Source organism: Lutra lutra, chromosome X (genome assembly GCF_902655055.1).
Source record: "Lutra lutra chromosome X, mLutLut1.2, whole genome shotgun sequence".
NCBI lineage: Eukaryota > Metazoa > Chordata > Mammalia > Carnivora > Mustelidae > Lutra > Lutra lutra.
The window spans coordinates 41,108,855-41,134,721 of record NC_062296.1 but is presented as its reverse complement, the minus strand read 5'-3'; positions in this window follow the sequence as shown (position 1 = coordinate 41,134,721).

Sequence of the window (25,867 nt, the reverse complement as noted above, 5' to 3'; positions counted from 1 at the left end):
AGAAGAGAGAGAATCTTAAGCATGTTCTACACCCAGTGCAGAGCCTGACATGGTGCTCGATCTCACAACCCTGAGGTCATGACCTGAGCCGAAATCAAGAGTCAGACACTTAACTGACTGAGTTACCCAGGTGTCCCTAGACTTCCTCATTCTTAAAAGTCTATATGATCCTTTCTTTACAGTTTCACAGCTATCACCTTAGTTCAAGTCCCCATCAAATCTCATTTCTATGATCACAATAATTTCCTAAATATTTTGATTCTTGGTTCACGCCTCCTCTTTGGAAGGTAGCATAGCATAATGATTAAAAGGATAGGCTGATAGGGATTAAGGAGTGCACTTGTCATGATGAGCACTGGGTGATGTATGGAATTGTTGAATCACTATATTGTATACCTGAAACTAATATAATACTGTGTGTTAACTATACTGGAATTAAAATAAAATTTTAAAAAAGGATAGGCTGTGCCCTTAATACTCTTCTTTTAAATTTTATTTTATTTTTTCAGTGTTCCAAGATTCATTGTTTATGTACCACACCCTGTGCTCCATGCAATACGTGCCCTCCTTAACACCCACAACCAGGCTCTTATAGGAACATATTTTGATGTTTGTGTCCTACCTCTGCCACTTACTAGCTAGGTGACTTTGGAAAGGTTAAATAATCCTCTTGAGCCCTCAATTCTTTTATAAAATGGGACTTCAAGCATGGCAAAGCAGTTTCTTATTATAGCCCCACTAATGCCAACACAGTACTGTTTTATAAATAATGACATTGGGACAAGAGTACAAATGAAGGCCCATGGACCTTATGTCTAAATATTTAATAATTACTAATCATATTAACAAATAAAATTTACTCTAACCTTTACCTAGACACATATACCTTCATAATGGCAGAATTGAAAAAAAAATTAAATGTTTTCATATGACTGAGAGTAAGAAAAATATCAAGATAACTGAATTTAAGGGTGTCTGGGTGGCTCAGTCAGTTAACTGTCTGCCTTTGGCTCAGGTCATGATCCCAGGATTCCGGAATTGAGCCCCACATTGGGGTCCCTGCTCAGTGGGGAATCTCCTTCTCCCTCTCCAACCCCTTCTGGTTCTCCCCCTGCTTGTGTTCTCTCTACTTTTCTCTCAAATAAATAAATAAATAAATAAAATCTTAATAAAAAGAAAGACAGCTGGATTTAATTATTATTACACATGTCTGGATATTCTGTGGTGGGCTGATATTAGAATAAATCATAAAATAAGGACGTATAATTAATACATTATTATATATTCCATAAAATTTACTTTTCTTGCCTTTATGTCAGTAAAATCAATTATTATCTTGTTTAAATCAAGATTTCTATATTAGTTATTTAATGGATTCTATGGACAGTAATTAAATAATTAAATAAAATACTGTATTCAAAGTACAAAATTCAAATACATGTTTATCAGAATGTTAAATAAAGTATATAGAAGTGAAAAAGCTAAAATTATTTTTCATGTTTTCAAAAAAATAATTTTTCTTAAGAAACATTCAAGATTAGCCATTAAAATTAAAGGCAAAATTATAACTAACTAGGACTAAATTTACATAAAATTATTTAACTCTGACTAAAGATTTTAATTGAGTACTTGAAAAATTAATTAAATATTATTAAATGTCTTTATAAAAATAAAACTATTATCAATTTTAATGTTCAATGTTCATTTAGTTGCCAGTATAAGAGTTGGTATCATGCTTGATGCATATTACATCTCTATCTACATGTATATGTTAAGAGTAATAAATATTGTTTAATATTGCAAGCTATTCCTCAGTGGCCATGTGCAATTGCTGCATACATGTGCTAATTCATGAATATACCTTTGTAACTTTGAACTAGAATATAAAAGGTAAGGATCTACTGTAGTCATATGGGTGATTAATTTGACAAGTAATTTGTCTTTTCTCTTTCCAACATGTTTCTCCTGCCCAAATCATCCCCATATACTAAGACATTGTTAATCTTCAAAGCTGGCAGAGTTGCAACCTCCAAAGCTCAAAGGCATTCAGTTTCGGTTGCCTTTTATGTTGAGAACATAGAGCAAGAGATGGAGAAATCATTGCCTGAACAACGTTAGTCATGAGTGTGGATATTTAGGTTTATGGATTGAGCCATGACTATGCTCAATTCTGGATCTGGAGTGACAGAGGCAGCTATGTATTCTCTTTTTTAAGATTTTATTTACTTATTTGAGAGAGAGAGAACAAGCAGGGAGGAAAGGCAGGGGGAGAGGGAGAAGCTGGCTCCCTGCTGAGCAGGGAGCCTAATGTGGGTCTTGATCCCAGGACTCTGGGATCATGGCCTGAGCCAAAGGAAGATGCTTAACTGACTGATTCCCCCAGGTGCCCCAGCAGCTGTGTATTCTTTAATAAATGTAGTGTGAGTGTGTGTATGTGTGTGTGTGTGTATGTGTGTGTGTGTGTGTGTGTGTGTGTGAGAGAGAGAGAGAGAGAGAGATGCATAATCTTCTAAGGCATAGGGTCCAGGCCAGGTCCCTTCTTGCCCAGAAGTAATGGTGGAACTGACCAGAACATTTGTTATAGATAACATTGTTTTCCTTTTTATCTTCCTTACTAGACTGTGAACTTCTCAAGAGGTTTATTCATATTTTATTTCATGTCTTTATTTTGTCCTGTATACTATAGCCCAGAGTTCAGGTCACTATTATCTCTTACCTAAATTAGTCTTTAATTGGTCTCCATGTTTGTCTTTTTCAAGCTATATTCCACACTCTGCCTTCTACAGGGACATTTCTAAGATGCACAGCCTCTGGGAGAAGAAAGTATTAGAGCTTTTATTTATATTTATTTTTATTCATTGCTTAATTTTTTATATTTGTGTATTCTATGATGTCCATAATATATACGGGAATGACTATATAATCAGTTGATATATATGAAAGTCAGAGGCATATGCTCAAACTCTTTGCTGTTAGGAGAATGATATACCAAAAAGGCTAGAGACAACTGGTCTCTAGGATCATTGGAGACCCTGCATGATCGATTCCTGCTTCTTCTCTCACCAAGGGCAGGAAGAAACCCTGAGGAGCATACAGTGCAGCTGATGGAAGTAATTGAGATCCAGCTGGCAGAACACAACAGAACAGGGTTTGGCAGGTGATAATCCTGGCATGTCCTCTGTGCCAGGGCTTCAGTGCAAAGTAGTACAGATGTCTTGGCTGGTGGGTGGATCGTGGTGACAGGAATCCAGGCACAAATGCTAGAGTTTCAGGCAGGCTGTGGCAGTTGGCCAGCATCAAGGAAATCTGTAAGAAGGTAGAAAGACCCAACTTAGACTGGCCTGGGGCTTGGGACCAGGCCCACAGTCCTCAGAAAGGAGGGAACTGGCAAGAGCAAGACAATTCTCTAGTCACTGAGGGACGGTAAACTATGAAGGTAACTTGGACTAGGACTTATACACAGGGAAAAAGACAATAGCAAGAACTGAGAAAGGATTGTGGAGGCAACTGTGTCTCAAGAGCAAAATGGAAATCTAGTTTTCAGAGCTGGGCCCTGAGGTCAAGGCTGGCCCAGCAGCAAGGGTGACCTGAGGAAAAGTCCTTGATAGGTATTCTGGGCAGGTATGGCTAATATTCCTCTAGCTTGTGCTCAGGAATAATCCTAGAGTCCAAGGCAGAGCTGAGTCTGCAGCTTGGAGTATGTGACCCTCAGAAAGTAGATCTAGTCATAGGAAAGAAGGAGTAGAGGCTGAGGAAGAGACAGGACCTGACATTGTTTTCAGGTTACAATGCTAAGGCCTTTACAATCTGTCTCCATAGTGATGGTAACACTTAATATTTGGTGAACATTTCCTATGTGCTAGCCACTGCTCCAAGTATATATGTATTGACCTGTTGAATCCTCAAAACAATAGAGCAAATTTGGAAATACCAAAAATATATGGAGGTTAAAGAATATCCCACTAAAGAACGAATTAGTTAACCAGGAAATTAAAGAAGAAATAAAAAAAAAATACATGGAAGCAGCACTTTGTCTGGTTTTGTGAATATCTTCTCCCATTCCGTGGATTGTCTCTTTGTTTTGTTGACTGTTTCCTTTGCTGTGTAGAAGATTTTGATCTTGATGAAGTCCCAAAAGTTCATTTTCACTTTTGTTTCCTTTGCCTTTGGAGACATATCTTGAAAGAAGTGGCTGTGGCCAATGTTGAAGAGGTTACTGGCTATGTTCTCCTCTAGGATTTTGATAGATTCCTGCCTGTTGTTGGGGTCTTTTATCCATTTTGAGTTTATCTTTGTGTATGGTGTAAGAGAATGGTCAAGTTTCATTCTTCTACACATAGCTGTCCAATTTTCCCAGCACTAAAAGATACTACAGAGAAAGGGCTGATATCCAAGATTTATAAAGAACTCCTCAAACTCAACACACAAAAACCAGATAATCATGTCAAAAAATGGGCAGAAGACATGAACAGACACTTCTCCAAAGAAGACATACAAATGGCTAACAGACACATGAAAAAATGTTCATCATCACTAGCCATCAGGGAGTTTCAAATCAAAACCACATTGAGATACCAACTTACACCAGTTAGAATGGCCAAAATCAACCAGACAGTAAACAATAAGTGTTGGAGAAGATGTGGAGAAAGGGGAACCCTTTTACACTCTTGTTGGGAATGCAAGTTGGTGCAGCCACTTTGGAAAACAGTATGGAGATTCCTTAAGAAATTAAAAATAGAGCTTCCCTATGACCCTGCAATTTCACTACTGGGTATTTACCCCAAAGATACAGATTGCAGTGAAAAGAAGGGCCATCTGTACCCCACTGTTCATAGCAGTAATGGTTGCCATCACCAAACTGTGTAAAGAACCAAGATGCCCTTCAACGGATGAATGGATAAAGAAGATATGGCCCATATATACAATGGAGTATTATTCAGTCATCAGAAAAAATGAATACCGAACTTTTGTATCAACATGGATGGGACTGGAAGAGATTATGCTGAGTGAAATAAGTCAAGCAGAGAGAGTCAATTATCATATGGTTTCACTTGTAGAGCATAAGGAATAACACTGAGGACATTGAGAGGTGAAGAGAAGAAGTGAGTGGGGGAAATCAGAGGGGGAGACAAACCATGAGAGATTGTGGACTCTGAGAAACAAACTGAGGGTTTTGGAGGAGAGGGAATAGGGGGTTGGGTGAACCTGGTGATGGGTATTTTGGAGGTCACATATTGCATGGAGCACTGGGTATGGTGCATAAACAATGAATTTTGGAACACTGAAAAAAATTAAATTAAATTAAAAAATACATGGAGGCAAATGAAAATGAAAACACAATAAACCTTTGAGAAGCAGCAAAGGCAGTCCTAAGAGCTAAGTATACTGAAATATAGGCCACTTTTGGAAGAAAAGTCTCAAACACACAACCTAAACTTATATTTAAAGGAGCTAGAAAAGGAACAGCAAATAAAGCCTAAAGTCAGCAGAAGGGAAATAATGAAGATTAAGGCAGAAATAAACAATATAGAAACTAAAAAAAAAAACCAACAAAAACAAACAAAAAAACAACAACAAAAACAAAACAAAACAAAAAAAACCCAGTGGAACGGATTAACGAAACTAAGAACTGGTTCTTCAAAAGAATTTACATAAGATCATGAATGAAAGAGGAGAGATCACAACCAATACCACAGAAATACAAACAATTATAAGAGTACTATGAAAAACTATATGCCAACAAAATGGACAACCTGGAAGAAATGGACAGATTCCTAGAAAGTTAAAAACTACCAAAACTGAAACAGGAAGAAATAGAAAATTTGAACAGACCCATAATCAGCAAAGAAATTGAATCAGTAGTAAAAAATCTCAACAACAAACATAAGTCCAGGGCCAGATAGCTTCCTAAGAGAATTCTACCAGACATTAAGGAATAGTTAATACCTATTCTCCTAAAACTGTTTCAAAAAGTAGAAACAGAAGGAAAACTTCCAAACTCATTCCACAAAGCCAGTATTAACTTAATTCCAAAACCAAAGACTCCACTAAAAGGAGAATTACAGGCCATATACCTTATGAATATGGATGCAAAAATTTTCAATAAAATACTAGCAAATTGAATTTAACAGTATATTAAAAGAATTATTCATCGTGATCAAGTGTAATTTATCCTGGGCTGCAGGGGTGGTTCAGCATTCCCAAATCAATCAATGTGATACACTACATTAATAAAAGAAAGGATAAGAATCATATGATCCTGCAACTAGATGCAGAAGATGGATTTGAAAAAATAAAGCATCCTCTCTTGATAAAAACTCTCAACAAAGTAAGGACAGATGGAAGATACCTTAACATCATAAAGGCCACATATGAAAGACCTGCAGCTATTATCCTTAATGGAGAAAAACTGAGAGCATTTCCTCTACGGTCAAGAACAAGACAAGGATTTCCACTCTCACCGTTACTATTTAACATAGTACTGGAAGTTTTAGACTCAGCAATCAGACAACAAATAGAAATAAAAGGCATCCATTGGCAAGGAAGAAGTCAGATTTTCACTATTTGTAGATGACATGATACTATATGTAGAAAACACAAAAGACTATCAAAAAACTGCTTGAACTCATACATGAATTCAACAAAGTTGTAGGATATAAAACTGATGTACAGAAATCTGTTGCATTTCTGTACAACAATAATGAAGCAGCAGGAAAAAAAATCAGGGAATAGATCCCATTTGCAATTTCACTGAAAAAAACAAAATACCTAGGAATAAACCCAAAGAAAGAGGTAAAAGATCTGTACTCTGAAAACTATAGATCACTTATGAAAGGAATTGCAGAGGACACAAAGAAATGGAAAAGCATTTCATGCTTATGGATTGAAGGAACAAGCATTGTTAAAATGTCTGTATTACCCAAAGGTATCTACTCATGGAATGCAATCCGTATCAAAATACTGCCAGCATTTTTCACAGAGCTAGAACAAACAATCCTAAAATTTGTATGGAACCAGAAAAGACCCTGAATTGCCAGGACAATGTTGAAAAAGAAAACCAAAGCTGGGGGCATCACAATGCCTGATTTCAAGCTATATTACAAAGCTTTGACCATCAAGACAGCATGGTACTGGCACAAAAACAGACACATAGATCAATGGAACAGAATAGAGAGTCCAGAAATGGACCCTCAACTCTGGTCAACTAATCTTCAACAAAGCAGGAAAGAATATCCAGAAAAAAGACAGTCTCTTCAATAAATGGTGCTGGGAAAATTGGACAGCCACATGCAGAAAAATGAAATCAAGCCATTTTCACTATACCATATACCATACACAAAGACAAAATCAAAATGGATGAAAGACTTCAATGTGAGACAGGAACCCATCAAAATCCTAGAGGAGAACACAGGCAGGAACCTCACTGACCTCGGAGAGACCAACTTCTTGTAAGACATGCCTCTAAAGGCAAGGGTAACAAAAGTTAAAATGAACCATTGGGACTTCATAAAGATATAAAGCTTCTGCATGGCAAAAGAAACAGTCAATAAAACTAAAAGGCAATCTATGGAATGGGAGAAGGTATTTGCAAATGACATAACAGATAAAGGGCTGGTATCCAAGATCTAAAAACAACTTACCAAACTTAACACCCAAAAAGCAAAAAATCCAATTAAGAAATGGGCTGAAGATATGAATAGGCACTTTTTCAAAGAAGACATCCAGATGACTAACAGATACATGAAAAGATGTTCAACACCACTTATCATCAGGGAAATACAAATCAAAACCACAATGAGATACTGCCTCATATCTGTCAGATTGGCTAAAAATTAACGACACAAGAAGCAACAGGTGTTGGCGAGAATGAGGGGAAAGGGGAATGCTCTTGTACTGTTGGGAATGCAAACTGGTGCAGCCACTCTGCAGAACAGTTTGGAGGCTCCTTAGGAAGTTAAAAATAGGACTACCTTATGATTCAGCAATTTAACTGCTAGGTATTTACCCAACTACTAGGTATTTACCTAAATGATAAAAAATACATATTTGAAGGGTTATGTGCACACTGATGTTTATAGCAGCGTTATCAACAATAGGCAAACTATGGAGAGAGTTCGGATGTCAGTCAACTGATGAATGGATAATATACAATTATTACTGTATATATACAATTATCATTGTACATATATAATTATTGTATATATACAATGGAATATTACTCAGCCATCAAAAGAAACAAAATACTGCCATTTATGATGATGTGGATGGACCTAGAGTGTATTATGCTAAGTGAAATAAGTCAGTTAGAAAAAGACAAATACCATATGATTTCACTCATATGTAAAATTTAAGAAACAAAACAAATGAATGTATGTCAAGAGGGAAAAGAAAAAAAGGAGGGAAACAAGCCATAAAGTGACTCTTAAGGATAGAGAACAAACCATGGGTTTTTGAAGGGAAAGGGGTGATGAGTGATGAGTATTAAAGTATTATAAATGTATAAAGTATTATAGATGAGTGATGGGTATTAAAGAGGGCACTTGGGGCGCCTGGGTGGCTCAGTGGGTTAAAGCCTCTGCCTTTGGCTCAGCTCATGATCCCAGGGTTCTGGGATCGAGGCACACATCGGGCTCTCTGCTCAGCAGGGAGCCTACTTCCCTTCCTCTCTCTCTGCCTGCCTCTCTGCCTACTTGTGATCTCTCTTTCTCTGTGTCAAATAAATAAATAAAATCTTTTAAAAAATCTTTAAAGAGGGCACTTGTGATGAGCACTGGGTATTGTGTGTGTAGGTGATGAATTGCTGAATTCTACTCCAGAAACCATTATTTTTTTTTTTAAAGATTTTTTATTTATTTATTTGACAGAGAGAGATCACAAGCAGGCAGAGAGGCAGGCAGAGAGAGAGGAGGAAGCAGGCTCTCCGCCGAGCAGAGAGCCCGATGCGGGGCTCGATCCCAGGACCCTGAGATCATGACCTGAGCCGAAGGCAGCGGCTTAACCCGCTGAGCCACCCAGGCGCCCCTCCAGAAACCATTATTGCACCACATGTTAACTAACAAAATTTAAATAAAATAAAATAAAAAACCCATCATTAAGACCATTCTGTTATTGTCTCCATTCTCAAGGTGGGGTACATTCTCTGAGGTACAGAGATTTAGTAATGTGTCCAGGATTACTTACACAGGTGCTAAAATTCACACTTAGGCAGTTTAGTACCAAAACTCATGCTTTTACCAACTGCCCTGTGCTGTTCTCCATGCAGCATGCCAGGCCTTGTACCCATCACAGCTTTCTATGCACACAATGCTACAGTCAAATTGGGCTTGTCACTGTCTCCTAGATATTTTATGCCTGTTTTCTTAAGGGTCTTCCCATTGTTCCCTTGCCCCAGTGATATAACTGGAATGTTCTTGCTGCTCTCAACCTATCCAAGTTAGGTTGATACTGCAGGTCCCAAATCAGATCTTCTTTTCCCTGACCCTTATTCACTAAGATGGCTGAGCTTATGACCTGAATTGTGGCTTTGCAGGATTAGCAGGTAATTGGAGGTTAAAGGGCAGAACTCTAGTCCCAAACCTGGTATCAGTAGCTGTGGAGCTATGGGATAATCTTTTCATTTTTTTCCTAAATGGTATGTGTGTTCAAAAGAAGAAGACTACTTAAGAGCTTGTCCTGTGGGGGGCTCTGGTTCCATGCCAGAGAAAGAGTGTTCCCCCAAAGATTTGCCTTTGAATGACTGTCATGAGTTGTTGTTGTTGTTGTTGTTTTTTTTTTTTTTTTTTTTTTTGCAAAGTGTACTGGGGAGAGATTATATTTGGGTTTGGTTTCCTCTTTTGTTTTTGGACAACAGCATGATTCCACTTCCTCAGGAGAGTTGAGTGGTATGGTATCACTTGTGCTGGTTCCCAGCAATCTTTACAGAGCTTCTAATTAGAGACTGATAGCAGAGAAAGAGTGCAGAGGAATGTTGCATACTGTGACAATTGCTGGACAAAGAGCAAATTAGTGAAGAATAGCTGTAATGAGTGGGGATTTGGATAGAGGGAGGAGCAGGAGGCAGGTAAGGAGATATGACAGAAAGGATGGTGGTACTAGTCATGTCCATTCCTTTTGGAATAGGATTTTTCTATCTTCATAGTTCTTTAGGGACTTAATCACTTTTGCATGAGGGAGTCAAAATTCACACTATCTTTATCTTATTTGGTTTTTTAGGCACACATGTTTCATAAAGGCAGTACCAGCAGATCTTTCCTAGACAGGTTGTATTATATGAGGGGTTCCCTGTCTCCCCCATAAACCTGTGAACTGATTGAGGGCAGTAATATATCTTCACTGTTGTTTTGGCCATTCCTCACACCTTGCCCAGGACACAGTGATTATTAAATATCTGTTGAATGAATACATGGATATTCTATGTCTGATAAACCAAGAGATTGTATTATGAAAGTTTATTCTAAGAAAGAAAGGACCATGCAGATGTTATTGATTTTATTCAGTGGACATTATTGAGCTGGAAGGTGCATAAGGTAGTGGCACCAGTATGAAGGAGTCCTCAAGTTAAGAGTGCATCTAGAACAGAAGTGTATTATATGGTTTTGTAGGTGTTTATTGTAGTACAGCACAGTCAGAAGAAAGCAGGTGAGCCCTGGCCCTGTGTGTACTAGTAGCAAATGTAGTGGGATCCACTATAGGAACATAGATATTCCTGCCAAAAATTTCCCATTTTCTGCCAAGGGATCAGGAACATACCAGATGTTCAAGAAGTATATGTCAAATAGGGTGACAGAATGGTAAAAAACAAAACAAAACAAAACAAAAAAACAAGATCCCTCTATGGGCTGCCTACAAGATACTCACTTCAGACCTAAAGACACCAGCAGATGGAAACTGAGGGGATGGATAATAATTTATCATGCAAATGGATCTCAAAAGAAAGGCAGAGTAGCAAAACTTGTATCGGACAAACTAGACTTTATTTTTTTTTAATTTAATTTTATTTTTTCAGTGTTCCAAGATTCATTGTTTATGCACCCAAACTAGGCTTTACAAGCAAAGACTCTATCAAGAGCTGAATTAGAGCACTATATAATAATAAAGGGGACAATATAACAAGAAGACAGAACAATTCTAAATATGTTTGCACCCAACATAGGAGAACCCAAATACAAATTTAAACACAAAACAATTAATAGCAAACATAAAAGAACTCATTCAGAATAATACAATAGTAGTAGGGGACTTTAATATCCCACTTACATCAAAGGACAGATCATCTAAACAGAAAATCACAAAGAGATAATGGCTTTGAATGACACACTGGACCAGATGGATTTAACAGATATATTCAGAATATCCCATCCTGAAACAGCAGAATGTACATTCTTTTGAAGTGTATACAGAACATCACATATTAGGCCACAAAACAAGGCTCAACAAATTCAAGAAGATCAAAGTCATACCACGCATCTTTTCTGACCATGATGCTATGAAACTAGAAGTCAACCACAAGTCTTACCCCTCTGGTAACCATCAGTATATGTAACGGAATATTATTCAACCATAAAAAGGGATGAGATCCTGCCATGTGTGACAACATGGATGGACCTAGAGGGTATTATCCTAAGTGAAATTAGTCAGATTAAGAAAGACAGATACCATATTATTTCACTCATATGTGGAATCTAAAAAGAAAAACAAGATAAATGAATAAATAAACAAGCATAATCAGACCTATAAATACAGAGAGCAAACTGATGGTTTCCAGAGGTAATGGGGATGGGGGTATGGGAAAAATGGTGAAAGGGAATGAAAGATACAGGCTTCCAGTTATGGAATGAATAAGTCATGGGAATCAAAGTTACAGCATAAAGAATATGGTCAATAATACTGTAATATCATTGTGTGGTGACAGACAGTAATTACACTTGTGGTGAGCATAGCATAAGGTTTATATATTCCTGATAACATATAATATTGGGGGTCTTTTCATGTATTTATTGACCATCTATATATCTACTTTGGTGAAATGTTCAAATCTTTTGTCCATTTTTTTTGTTGGATTGTTTTCTTATTATTGAGTTTTCACAGTTCTTTATTCTAAATACAAGTTCTTTATCAGATGTGTTGATTTTCTATAGATGTATAATAAGTTACCATGAACTTAACAACTTTAAATAATACCCATTAATTAGCTGAGTTTTACAGGTTTGAAGTTCGGCACAGTGTTGCTATGTTCTGTGCTCAGCATCTCACAAAGCTGAAATTAAAGTGGTGGTTGGGCTGAGTTCTTGTCTGGAGGCTCCAGGGGAAAATCCACGTCCAAGATGATTCTTGTAGGCACAGAATTCAGTTACTTGCAGCTGTAGGATGGAGGTCTCCATTGTCTGTCATCCAAAAATCACTCTTAGCTCGTAGAGGCTGCTCACATGTCTTGCTATGTGGTACCCTCCATCTTCCAGCACGGTTTGTTAAAAAAAAAAAAAAAAGCAAACAAAAAAACATCAACTATCCTATTTCCCCTGAATTGCCTTTGTAGGTAGTTAAAAATCATTTATCCAAATATATGTGAATCTATTTCTAAACTTTCTATTCTGTTTCATTGATCTATTCATTGATCTCTATTTCAATACCACCGTGTTTGTTCTTTTTAATATTTATTTATTGAACAGAGAGAGAGAGATTACAAGTAGGCAGAGAGGCAGGCAGAGAGAAAGGGGGAAGCAGGCTCCCTGCTGAGCAGAGAGCCCGATGATGCGGGGCTCAATTCCAGGACCCTGAGATCATGACCTGAGCCGAAGGCAGAGGCTTAACCCCCTGAGCCACCCAGGCACCCCATGTGTTTGGGTTTTGTAACTCTTGAAATCAGATGCTGGAAGTCCTCCAACATTGTTTTTCTTTTTTCAAAGTTGTTTCGGCTATTCTAGATTGTATGTATTTCCATATGAATTTCCACATGACTCAGCTTGTTCATATCTAAAAAAAGGCCTGCTGGAATTTTGATTGGGATTGTGTTAAATCCAGAGATCACATTGGGGAGAAATGACATCTGAACATCATGAACACAGTATATTTACACCTTAGGTTTTCTTGATTTCCTTCATCGCTGTTTTTCAGTTTTCAGCAAATATATCCTGTATATATTTTTGTCAGATATATCTATAAGTATTTCTTTTTTTTAGAACTTTGATTTTTTTTTAAATTTCTTTTCAGTGTAACAGTATTCATTGTTTTTGCACCACACCCAGTGCTCCATGCAATACGTGCCCTCTCCAATACCCACCACCTGGTTCCCCCAACCTCCCACACCCCCGCCCCTTCAAAACCCTCAGGTTGTTTTTCAGTGTCCATAGTCTCTCATGGTTCTCCTCCCCTTCCAGTTTCCCTCAACTCCCTTCTCCTCTCCATCTCCCCATGTCCTCCATGTAATTTGTTATGCTCCACAAATAAGTGAAACCATATGATAATTGACTCTCTCTGCTTGACTTATTTCACTCAGCATAATCTCTTCCAGTCCCGTCCATGTTGCTACAAAAGTTGGGTATTCAGCCTTTCTGATGGAGGCATAATACTCCATAGTGTATATGGACCACGTCTTCCTTCTCCATTCGTCCGTTGAAGGGCATCTTGGTTCTTTCCACAGTTTGGCGACCATGGCTATTGCTGCTATAAACATCGGGGTACAGATGGCCCTTCTTTTCACTACATCTGTATCTTTGGGGTAAATACCCCATAGTGCAATTGCAGGGTCGTAGGGAAGCTCTATTTTTAATTTCTTCTGATACCAAAACTGGACAAAGATAATAAAAGAAGCAAACCAAAGACCAATATCCCTCATTAACATAGAACTGCTTTTGAGCCATTTTCTGGATCCTGCCTTACTGTGAGCTCTTGGATGTAGTGATTAGGTAATGAACCATTTCCCCCCACTTCTTGCATAGAGGGTAGCAAGTTTCATTTCCATCTCATGGTCCAAAGAGAAGCAGAAAAACTGTGTTGTATATCATAGTGCTGAATTTGAATATGATAGAGAACATTTTGAGAGGACACCCTTCACCAGATTGTATCCACTGCTGCCTATGAGTAAATAGGGCATTCCATACATAAAGACATCATTTTAATTTGAGCAAAAAGAAAACCATGTCAAAGTAGCCTTGATTTAAGATAGATTTAGATGATATATAGTAAATAATGGAAGCCTATATGATCCCAGTTCCCTCTTGCCATGCCCTGAACTGAGAGATATTAAAATTATGCCTTTAAAACAACCCTCTTTTTCTTAGTTCTAATCCTAGCTGGATTCTTGGCCCCATAGCTGCATCATTTAGTTTCCACATATATGAAGGACCAGCCCTATCTCATGTACTCTTTCTAGTCAGGGAAAATCCATGGAGTCCTGGACCCATAGCACACAGCTCAGCATTGAGTCAGCCTTGTTTTCTTCCCAATAGATCCCTCCCATGCTTAAGTGCCTATCCTGGTGTGGCTGTGCTCTTGTCTTGTGCTAACCTGTCCTCCCAGGCATTACATGCTTACATCTTGATTCCAGGCCCAATGATAGGATCCTTGTTAAGTTCTGCTTTACTTCTCCTACACAATGCCCTGCCTGCCACCCTCTCATTCCTCCATCACTGCTAGACTTCCCTGATGTCAATTGCCTATTGTCCAACTGTTCCTCTGTCAATTTCTTGGTGTTTTTCCCCTTCAGGACAGAAATTTTCCTGGTATCTACATCAGCATTGTATAGCAGTTAAGGGTACTGATGGTAAATTGTTATGTGACCTGTGGCAAGTTACTGAACATTTCTGTACCTCATTTTTTATGTCTCAGCTTTAAATGATAATAAAAGTACCTACTTGTTGTGAAAAGTGCTAATCAGAATGTCTGGTGTGTACTTACCGAGTACTCAATAAACATTGGCTATTACACTGGGAACTCCCTGGATCACCCGTTATTCGGGTTTAGGTGGGTTTGTCTCAGCCACTCTTCCCAGCCATCTCACTTGATCCACCTTATTCTGCTTGGCTAGTGGAAAAGCCACCCCTTTCTTTCTTGTTCCAGGGAATGGGAAGGAAGTGAAAAGAAAATGGTTTACCCTAGGCTCTGCTTAGTTGGGTTAACTGGCAAAGCTCTGATTCTGACCTGAGTGACTTTTCCCCTCAGGTTGGGGAGAGGAAAACCTGCTTCTTCTGAAAACTGGAATGTCTTCTCTGGAAGGAACACAAAAGGAACATCTCAATTCTTTCCCACTGGACATCTTTTCAATCTCAGTGATAAGACAGATGGAGGGAGAAACCCATAAATTCTCTGCTGGGTGCATTATGGAGACCTCTGGGTACCAGGATAGATGAGATGAAAAAACAAAACAAAATAAAACAACTGTTTTAGTGTCTTCAGTAAGTGCAAGACAAGCCAATGGAAAAGAACTTGCTCAGAGGCTATGCCCTGGATTCATTAACAGAAGGGTCTTGCCATGGAGCCAACTGGCCCAGAAACCTGCATAAGAGTCCAGCTTTTTAGATTCCTTCTGGAGTTCTCCAGGGCTCCAGATAAAGTGATATATGCCAGAGGCCCAGCCCACTGAGAGTCTTTTTTTCATCTGTTGCCTAGAAGTCCTCTATGCCCAAGTAGAGATGACCCAGCATGGAGGCCTGCACTTTTGGGATGAGTCAAATTCTCCAAGTAGCTTCTGCTTCAGTCTTCAATCCAGAAAATTCTTACTATTAATTATTTCTTAGGGGATTTGGGAGACATTCATTTTATTTTATTTTATTTTATTTTTATTTTTTTTTTAAAGATTTTATTTATTTATTTGACAGAGAGAGATCACAAGTAGATGGAGAGGCAGGCAGAGAGAGAGAGAGAGAGGGAAGCAGGCTTCTTGCTGAGCAGAGAGCCCGATGTGGGACTCGATCCCAGGACCCTGAGATCATGACCTGAGCCGAAGGCAGCGGCTTAACCCACTGAGCCACCCAGGCGCCCCGGGAGACATTCATTTTAGCCTGATTAAGACAGTATATACACATTAATAGGGATTATTTAGTAATTAATTCATTGGTACCAACTGACATACTAGCAGAGAGTGGGGACCTGTGAGAGTTGTATTTTGTGTTGGACCTGAGATAGATAAGGTTTGATGTAGATAGTGGTACAGAGTGGGGAAAGGGTGGTAGGGAAAATCAGGCAGGGACAAATTTGAAAATGTGGGCTTAGAAAATGGAAACTCATTTTGGCTTCTGATGAGGACAACGTAATTAGGGAAGTTAAATCCACTGGGGAGAAAAAGAAAAAAAAAATTCATGATACCTTCCAAGACAAACTGAAATGATTCTTGGATTATTCAGTTTTAAATGAGCTGTACATTGACTGTGCCTTCTTTGGTCATGAGCCCAGGGAGTGGAGTCTATCAGTGGACAGAACTGCCCAGGAATCCTATAAGGGTAAGAAGTACTTGGGATCCCCTGTCTCTGTCTGTTCTTCAAACTCCGAACAGAACTGAGCTAGTTCCTCCTCCTATCCAGATCTTGCCTTATCTTTGTGGTCCAGCTCAGCAATCTCCTCTTCTTTGAGTTCTTCCCTGTCCGCCTGTCTCTAGTGTTCTTTCCTCCTGTGAATTCCACACTGGGTATAGATGGGTATTTAATTTTACAGAAACCTTTCATGTGTTTATGTCCTATCTCTTTGCCTGGAAGAGAAGCCATAGAAGGCAGGGCCCATTGCTCATTTATGTTCCTAGCCCCACAGCATCTGCCAGAGTCTGCTCTCAGTTGATATTTGAAGCCCTGTCTAGGTAAACCTGCAATTTTACCTATGCTCCTGAAAATACTTGCAAGCCTTTCCTTTCTTCTAACATTTTTTAAATGATAAATTATAGGCATAACATATGACTACATTGTCATTGTAAAATTTCAAATGATATAGATGGAGTTAAATTCTCTTTGACCTTCACCACCCTTCTCATCCCAGTCCTCTTTTTGGAGATTATCACAGTTTACAGTTTGGTGGGTATCCTTACAAGCATTTTTCTCTGCATACATGTATACACATACATGTATTCATAGAGATATATAGATTTATGTGTGTGTTTTCCTACAAACAGGTGTTATACTGCATTATTCTTCAGCCTGCTTTTTAAAGGATTTTGAAGGGGCGGGGGTGGGAGGTTGGGGGAACCAGGTGGTGGGTATTAGAGAGGGCATGGATTGCATGGAGCACTGGGTGTGGTGCAAAAACAATGAATACTGTTACGCTGAAAAGAAATTTAAAAAAATAAATTTAATGACATAGTTTGGGGATCTTACCAGGATTGTAAGGCAGATTTACTTCCTTCTTGTAAACTGCTGCATTGTATTTCCTATGATAGAATATTGATCCCTTATTAATGCACATGTAGTGTTTTTCTAATTTTTGGTTTTAATTATTACAAACAACAGTATAATGAAAAAAACCTTATACATATCTCCTTGAGCACACACCTGAATGTTTCTCTAGAGAGAATATCAAAAAGTAGAATTGCTGGGTCATAGGGTTTGTGTTTAAAAATTTTTTTTAAATATTGGTAACATGCATAACAAAATGGAATAAAAATATATTTTTTAAATAAAGTCTTCTGGTGTATAGGGCTGTTACAGGTCTTTCTGACCCATGTGAAAGCAGCTGGGAGACTGTCCCTCCCTAAGACCTACTGCTTACAGCATCAATGAGATTTTTTTTTTTAAATTCTTGTCAATAAGGAGATAGTAAAATATTTATACAAGTCATTTCCTTTGCTTTATAGCTTTTATTTGGAGACTCTTAAACAATGTTATTTTATTGCCAGTGTATAGCCCTAGGTGAAATTCAGAGTGACATTTGGGGTTTTAAGGCAACACAACAGCTAGGCAGTAACAGGCAAGGTAGCCCTGCTAACTCAAGGAAACTTCTTCTGGGCTTTACTACCACATGGTGGTCTGATTGCTCCACTCTGTGCTCCAGAAAGCCAACTGGCAAACATGTTTTTAGTATTAACAGGCAATGAGTGAGTGAGTTTAGAGGCACATTTCTCTGCACTTGAAAAAAATAGTTCAAAGGCTAGCCTTGCTGTCAGTGGGATGGTAAGCCATCCTGGAATACAAAGGCTGGCCTAGAACACTGAACACTCAGCAGTAGTTTAAAAATAAATGCAGTTCAATTAAAATAATTACAAAATTGAATTTTGAGGCAGTCTTTATTATTTTTTTTGGTTGACTTTTTTTTTATTATTATGTTATGTTAGCCACCATACAGTACATCATTAGTTTTTGATGTAATGTTCCATGATTCATTGTTTGGGTGTAACACCCCATGCTCCTTGCAATCTGTGCCCTCCTTAATACCCACCACCAGGCTAACCCATCCCCCCACCTCTCTCCCCTCTAAAACCCTCAGTTTGTTTCTCAGAGCCCACAGTTTGAGGCAGTCTTTAGATACTAAGGAATTGTTAATTTTTGGTGTTTGGTGTGATAATGCCATTGAAGATGTGTAATAAAAATGTCTATATTATTTAGAAATGCATACTGAAGTATGTAGGGGCTAAAGGACATGTTTGAGATATGTTTTTATGTACTGTGGAAATAAGGAAAAAGATTGTTAAAGTGATGGTTGCAGCATTTTGTTACATGGTGCTTTAGATAGATCTATTTGGTTCATTGTATTCTTTCTACATTTTAGTAGACATGAAAATGTTCATAGTGTCTGTTTATAATGAAAGAATGATAAAGATCCCACATGGAGAAATGGCACTTCTAAAGCAACATACCAAAGGAAAATATAGATTCATCTTCTGAGATAAATTTTTAGGTACTGTTGAATATTCTCTTCTTTGATGAGATTTAGTTCAGGTCTGGCAAAAAAAAAAATGGGGGCTGGACTAGATGACCTTTGAAGGTCTATCTACTCAAGTATTGCAGTTCCATGGTACTCTAGGAATAAGCATTTACATTCAAGCCTAAGGTAAGGAAATCTGAATTTCTCTTACTGCTATTACATTTAGGGCATTTCTTTTCTTCTTTTCTTTCATTGAATATATTTGACATCTAACATTGTGTAAAGAGCATTTTGAAAACCTAAAATGTCACTTCAGAAATCATTTGAGTAGCCAACAGCCCTTTTATTTGTTGATTGGATTAAAAAAAATTTAAGTGATCTCTACACTCAACCTGGGGCTTGAACTCACAACCCTGAGATCAAGAGTCACACTCTATCAACTAAACCGGCCAGATGCCCAGGATTAAAAAAAAAAAAATTGAATAGTCAAATAGTTATAAGAGTATATATAATATCTATATTTTATTTAGTTTAATTTACAAACAAAATTGTGTATATTTAAAGTATACAATGTGATGATTTGATATACATATAATTTGTGAAATATGAAAATTACGTTAATTAGCACATCTACACCTCATACAGTTACCATTTTTTGTGTGTGTAGTGAGACTGCTTAAGATCTATTCTCTTATGAAATTTCAAGTGTGATGTACGGAATCATTAATTATAGTCACCATGCCATACATTAGATCTCCCAGAACTTATTCATCTTATAACTGAAAGCTTGTTTCCTTTGACCAGTATTTCCCCATTTCTCCCACTCCTCTAGCTCCTGGCAACCAGCACTCTACTATCTGTTTCTACAAGTTCAAATTTTTCAGACTCCACATTTAAGTTTGGTCATATTTATCTTTGTCTGGTCTATTTCAGTGAGTATAATGTCCTTGTTTTTGTTACATCCATGTTGTTGTAAATGATCAGATTCCCTTATTTTGTATGACTAAATAGTGTTCTATTAGGGGATGTGTAATAAAAATGTCTATTTATACTATTTAGAGATGCATACTTAGTTACGCCAAGGCTAAAAGGCATGCTTGAAATGTGTTTTAAAATAGTTTAGAAATAAAGAATAAAGGGATAGCTATGTGATTATATTTCTGTCCCTATCATCACATTTTCCTTATCCATTCACCTGTCGTTCATCCATCAACAGACACTTGGGTTTTTTCTATACCTTGGGTATTGTGAATAATGCTGCTGTGAACATGGAGGGGGGTGCATAGCTATCTCTTTGAGATCCTGATTTCTTTTCTTCTGTGTATATACACAGAACTAGGATTACTGGAACATATGGTAGTTTTATTTTTAATTTTTTGAGGAAACTCCATACTGTTTTTTATAGTGGCTATGCCATTTTACATTCCCAACAACATGTACAAGGATACACTCTCCACACCTTTGGCAACTCTTGTTATCTTTTGTCTTTTTGATAAGTCATCCTAACAGGTGTGAGGTGATAGTTCGTTGTGGTTTTTACTTGTCTTTTATTGATGGTCAATGACTTTGAGCACCTTTTCATATATCTATTGGCTATTTTTATGTCTTCTTTAGAAAAATATTTAGGTTCTTTTCCCATTTTTTAAAAAAAATTAGATTATTTGGTTTTCTTTGCTGTTAAGTTGTGTAAATTCCTGTATATATTGAATATTAGCCCCTTATCAGATAGATGGTTTGCAAATATTTTCTTCCATTCCATAGGTTGCCATTTCATTTTGTTGATTGCTTCCTTTGCTGTATGGAAGTTTTAAAGTTTGATATAGACCCATGTTTATTTTGTTTTTGTTTCCTGTGCTTTTGGTGTCATATCTAAAATATCATTGCCAAGACCATTGCCAAGGAGTTTTCCCCCTAAGTTTTCTTCTAAGAGTTTTGTATTTTCAGGTTTTATATTTAAGTCTTTAATCCATTTCAAATTAGTTTTTGGGAATGGTGTAAGATAGGTGTCAAGCTCATTCTTTTGCATGTGGCTGTCCAGTTTTCCCAGCACCATTTATTGGATAGACTACCCTTTCCTCACGGAATATTTTTGGCTCTCTTATCAAATATTAGTTGACCATTTATTCATGGGTTTATTTCTGGACTGTCTGTTCTGTTCCATTTGTCTATGTGTCTGTGTTTTTTTTAAAGATTTTTATTTATTTATTTGACAGAGATCACAAGTAGGCAGAGAGACAGGCAGAGAGAGAGGGGGAAGCAGGCTCCCTGTTGTGCAGAGAGCCCGATGTGGGGCTCAATCCCAGGACCCCGAGATCATGACCTGAGCCAAAGGCAGAGGCTTAACCCACTGAACCACCCAGGCACCCCTATGTGTCTGTTTTTATGCCAGCACCATGTTGTTTTGATTACTAGAGGTTTGTAACATAGTTTGAAATCAGAACCTATGATGTCCCTAACTCTGTTCTTGTTTCTCAAGATTGCTTTGGCTATTCAGGGTCTTTTGTAGTTCCATACAAATGTTAGGATTGTTTGTTCTAGCTCTGTGAAAAATGACAATGGAATTTTGAAGAGAATTTCATTGAATATGTAGAATGCTGTGGATAATTTGGACTTTGTAACAATATTAATTCTTCTGATCCAGGAACACAAGATATATTTCCATTTATTTGTGTCTTCCTCAATTTCTGTATGTGCAGGTCAGAGAATGAAAATAGAGCAAAATAAAGTGAGTGCTTAAGTCATCACCACCCAGCTTATGAAAATAAAAATTGCCAGTCATTCTGAAGTTACCTGTCTGTGCATCCTCCTCCTTCCCACCTAGAGGTAACTGCTAGCCTGTAATTTGGATAATTCATTTACTTGCTTTTCACTATTTTTATCACACATGTATTTATTTCTAAATATTGTGTCATTATGTTTTTTAAAAATTCATGTAAATTAAATCATAGTGTACCTTTCCTTTTACTCAATATTGTATTTTTCCAGATTCATTCCTGTTGATATGAGTGGCTATAGTTAATTTTAACTACTGTATGATATGTGATTGTATAAATATATTAAGGTTTATTTATAGTGTTAATGGATGTATGGGCTATTGCCAGGTTTTTGGATTTTGAAAGTATTGGTGCTATAGGCCTTCTTATGCATGTTTGCCATTTAACGTGTAAGAGTTTCTCTAGGTATAGATCTAAAAACAGAATTTCTGGGCTGGTTACAAGTAATGTACATTTTGAACCTGAATTATTCTAGAATTCTTTCAGAGATGATTTGCATTTACTTTTGCCAGTAGCCTAGAGGATACTACCTACCCTGGGACATTTGAAGTCTGACTTTTTTGCTTTGGGTTTTGGACACCTAGTATGTATCTCAACCAGAGACTCACATGGAGGCCAACTTGTAGTTACAAATTCTCAAGGGAATGTTGTTTTTTTGTTTGTTTTTATGTTTTTTTTTTCTGACTGCTTTTGTTTACTGTCCAGATCCTTCAGGTAGCTATTTTTTGTGTGTTTTGTCCAGAGTTTATCATTATTATCTGCAAGAGGGTACATTTCATTAGCAGTATACTTCTCCATGCAGTATACTTCTCTATGCTGGTCATGCTGGTCAAGACACATTGCTGATTGAAAAAAAAAACATTTTCAAAATAGCATAAATGAAATGTTTCTATAGCATAATAAAATCTGGAAGGATATACATGATTTTTTATTTATAGAAAAGTGACATTATGAAGGATTTTACTATTATTTTCTATACATTTGTATTATTGAATGTTTACACAGAACATGTATTACTTCTATGACCACAATAACAATAAAGATATTTTCAACTTGTAAAAAGAAAATATTGCTCCCAGAATAGGCCCTATTCTCAGTCATTACAATCATATTTTATATATAAGTAAATGTGTTACCTCTCGCAGAGGTATATGCATCCCAAGACTTCTACCTCGTTGCAAAATTATAGGTCTTATACAGAGAGAAAATAATCTTTGTCATCTTAGGTCAGGGAAGACCTTTTGGCAGTGGGCCCTTCCTTGGCCTTCTGAATAACTCTCTGGGCCTGGGCCTGAATTGAGGTAGTTTACAGATTGAGACTTCTAAACCAAGTGATCTCTTTCCATGGAAGCTATCATAGCATTGCTTTGGTTCTGTTAAAACAGCAACTTAGATGTTAGTGTCAGCAGGAAGAAGATTCCTTTTTTATTGTATTATGTTAGTCACCATAAAATACATCGTTAATTTTTGATTCAGTGTTCCAAGATTCATTGTTTATGTACAACACCCAGTGCTCCATGCAATACATGCCCTCCTTAATACCCACCACCAGGCTTACCTATCCCCCTACAACCCTCAGTTTGTTTCTCAGAGTTCATAGTCTCTCATGGTTAAGACAAATACTTTTTCCATGTGCTCTCATTGAAATAATGTCCTGCTGGGCCTCAAGTTGGATCTAGAAAAATAAAATATGTGACGTAGTTGTCTCCTGGAGGGCCTCTAAACTCTTTTTCAAACACCGTAGATGGGACCTGCTTCCAGAGCCCAGTGGCATGGTTTTTTCCACACTGTATTACCACATTCTGGTCTGTCTTTGTGGCAGCATGGTATATCCTACAATCTTCCAGAACTCTGTTGCTTAATTTTCTCAAGGTCCATGCTCCCAAGGTGACAGCAAGGTAATATGACACCAAACTCCATGCAGATGTATTTATGGGTATCACTGGGTACCCATGTGTTGCTGGGTGATCTCTCTGATTTCAACATCTTAACACAAAATAGTCTTAGTGAAAATAAATGACTCTAATACTTGGGAATTCAGGTACAATGGCTGGCTTGTAGTGGGGGGAATATTCTGGATAAATAGGCAGGGAGGCAGCATAGTCCAAACACAGTGATGAAGTTTCAGGATATGCAGTGTGAGACACGGAATTTGGAATGCTCTGAGCCTCTCATTTAAACTTTCTAGGAGGCCAAAGTGATTCTTAATAAATCCCCTTGAACTCACTAATTGACTAGGACTTGTTATTTGTGGAAATCACACAGCTCTAGCCCTTTCCTCTCCATTGATGAGAAGATGGTTCTAGAACTGAGTCCTGCATGGTAAAAAATACCATTTTCAAAAAGTTTTTCCTGTAAAAAATAGCAGCTAGGTTGATTGCTCCATTGAGTCATTTGTCTCTATTAAGACTCTTGAAGCAGAAACTTGGAGAGTAAGCCCTGGTCAGATAGCATTTGCCTCTATTTGAGGCCAGGGCCTCATTTTTTAAAAAAAATTGTACCACTGTTTTTTTTTTTTTAAATTATGTTATGTTAGTCACCATATAGTACTTCATTGGTTTTGATGTAGTGTTCCATGATTCATTGTTTGTGTATAACACCCAGTGCCCCTTGCAATCCGTGCCCTCCTTAATACCCATCACTGGGCTAACCCATCCCTCCACCCACCTCCCCTCTGAATTCCTCACTTTGTTTCCTGGAGTTCATAGTCTCTCATTGTTCATCTCCTCCTCTGATGTCCCCCCTCCATTTTTCCCTTCCTTCTCCTGATGTCCTCCATGCTATTCCTTATGTTCCACATATGAGTGAAACCATATGATAATTGTCTTCTCTGCTTGATTTATTTCACTTAGCATAATCTCTTCCATTTCCATCCATGTCAATGCAAATGATGGGTATTCTTCCTTTCTAATGGCTGAGTAATATTCCATTGTATATATGGACCACATATATGGGTGCATGTGCCCCTTCTTTTCATTACATCTGTATCTTTGGGGTAAAGATCCTCATTCTTATTGGAACCAATGGTTCAGAAGATGCTTCAAGTGTCCCCTTAACTGCCCTTCACCAGGAAAAAAGAAGGTCTTCTGTTCTTTCTGGATCACCAACATCGGCAAACCTCCTCTGTGTCTCATGGCTCCTGTCTCTCCTTTTAAATCCCTTCATTGTATCCTTAACACATCCCTATCACTACTTTCACCTCTTCTCAACATCTTTCTGTGTTGCACTGGATCCTTTACTTGTTCTGAATCCTAGTAAAGGAAAGCGTATACCGCCCCTCTCTTGCCAGCTTGGACAAGATAATCTCCAGGTACTCTTTGGAAACTTCAGATTTTTTCCCTTCTTTTTCTTGCATCCTTCATCTTTCTGATTCCATAAGTTATTTACCCTTGGTTAAAAGAAGGTTCAGGGATTACCTCATCCAAATAAAAGAGATGTCTTCCCTGAAAACACCTTCCCCTGATAGGGAGAACATGGGGAACAACTTTCCTCCTAAAGCTGCTATTCTCTCTCTCCATCCTTCCCTTTGCCAGCAAATTTCTTAGAAGAGTGGCCTACATTTCTCATCTCTATAGCTTTCCCACTCATTTGCCTCAACCCATGACAGGGTAGCTTGCACCTTCACTGCTCTGGTAGAACTGCTATTTTAAAATCACCAACAGCCTCCTGCATGCTCAATCTTGTGGCCTCTTTTTAAACCTTTAGTTTTTAAAAAATATTTTATTTGTTTATTTGAGAGAGAGAGAGAGAGAGAGAAGGAGCAAGAGAGGGAGAAGGAGCAGGGGGAGGGGCAAAGAGAGAAGGAGAAGCAGACTCTCCACTGAGCAGGGAGCCCAACAAGGGACTTGATTTCAGACTCCAGGATCATGACCTGAGCCTAAGGCATATGCTTAACCAGCTGAGCCACCCAGACACCCCTTAAACTTTCAGTTTTAAAAAAGGAAGATTTCCTAGGTACATTAATGTTCTCAGTCACTGGCCAAATACAAAAGGCCCCATCTCCGTTTCTGAGGAACAAATGAAAACTCATGGTAATGATGCTTGTTCCTGGAATGGCTGGTGGTGGAAGGGAGGAGCCACGGCCTTTCTTTTCTTGCTGTGATTAAAAATAAAATAGGCATCTATTCTTTCATTGATTTATTTGCTATATAATTTTGTGTATCTACCATGTGGCAAGAAAGCAGCCTTCAACTCCCTGGGATGTGGTGAGGCATTTTTCTGCTCCTGTAAGGACCAAGAGGTAGGCAAATGCTCAGATTGTCTTAGTATCTAAGTTACCTGTGCTAGACTCTCTGTAGGCTTAGCAATCCATT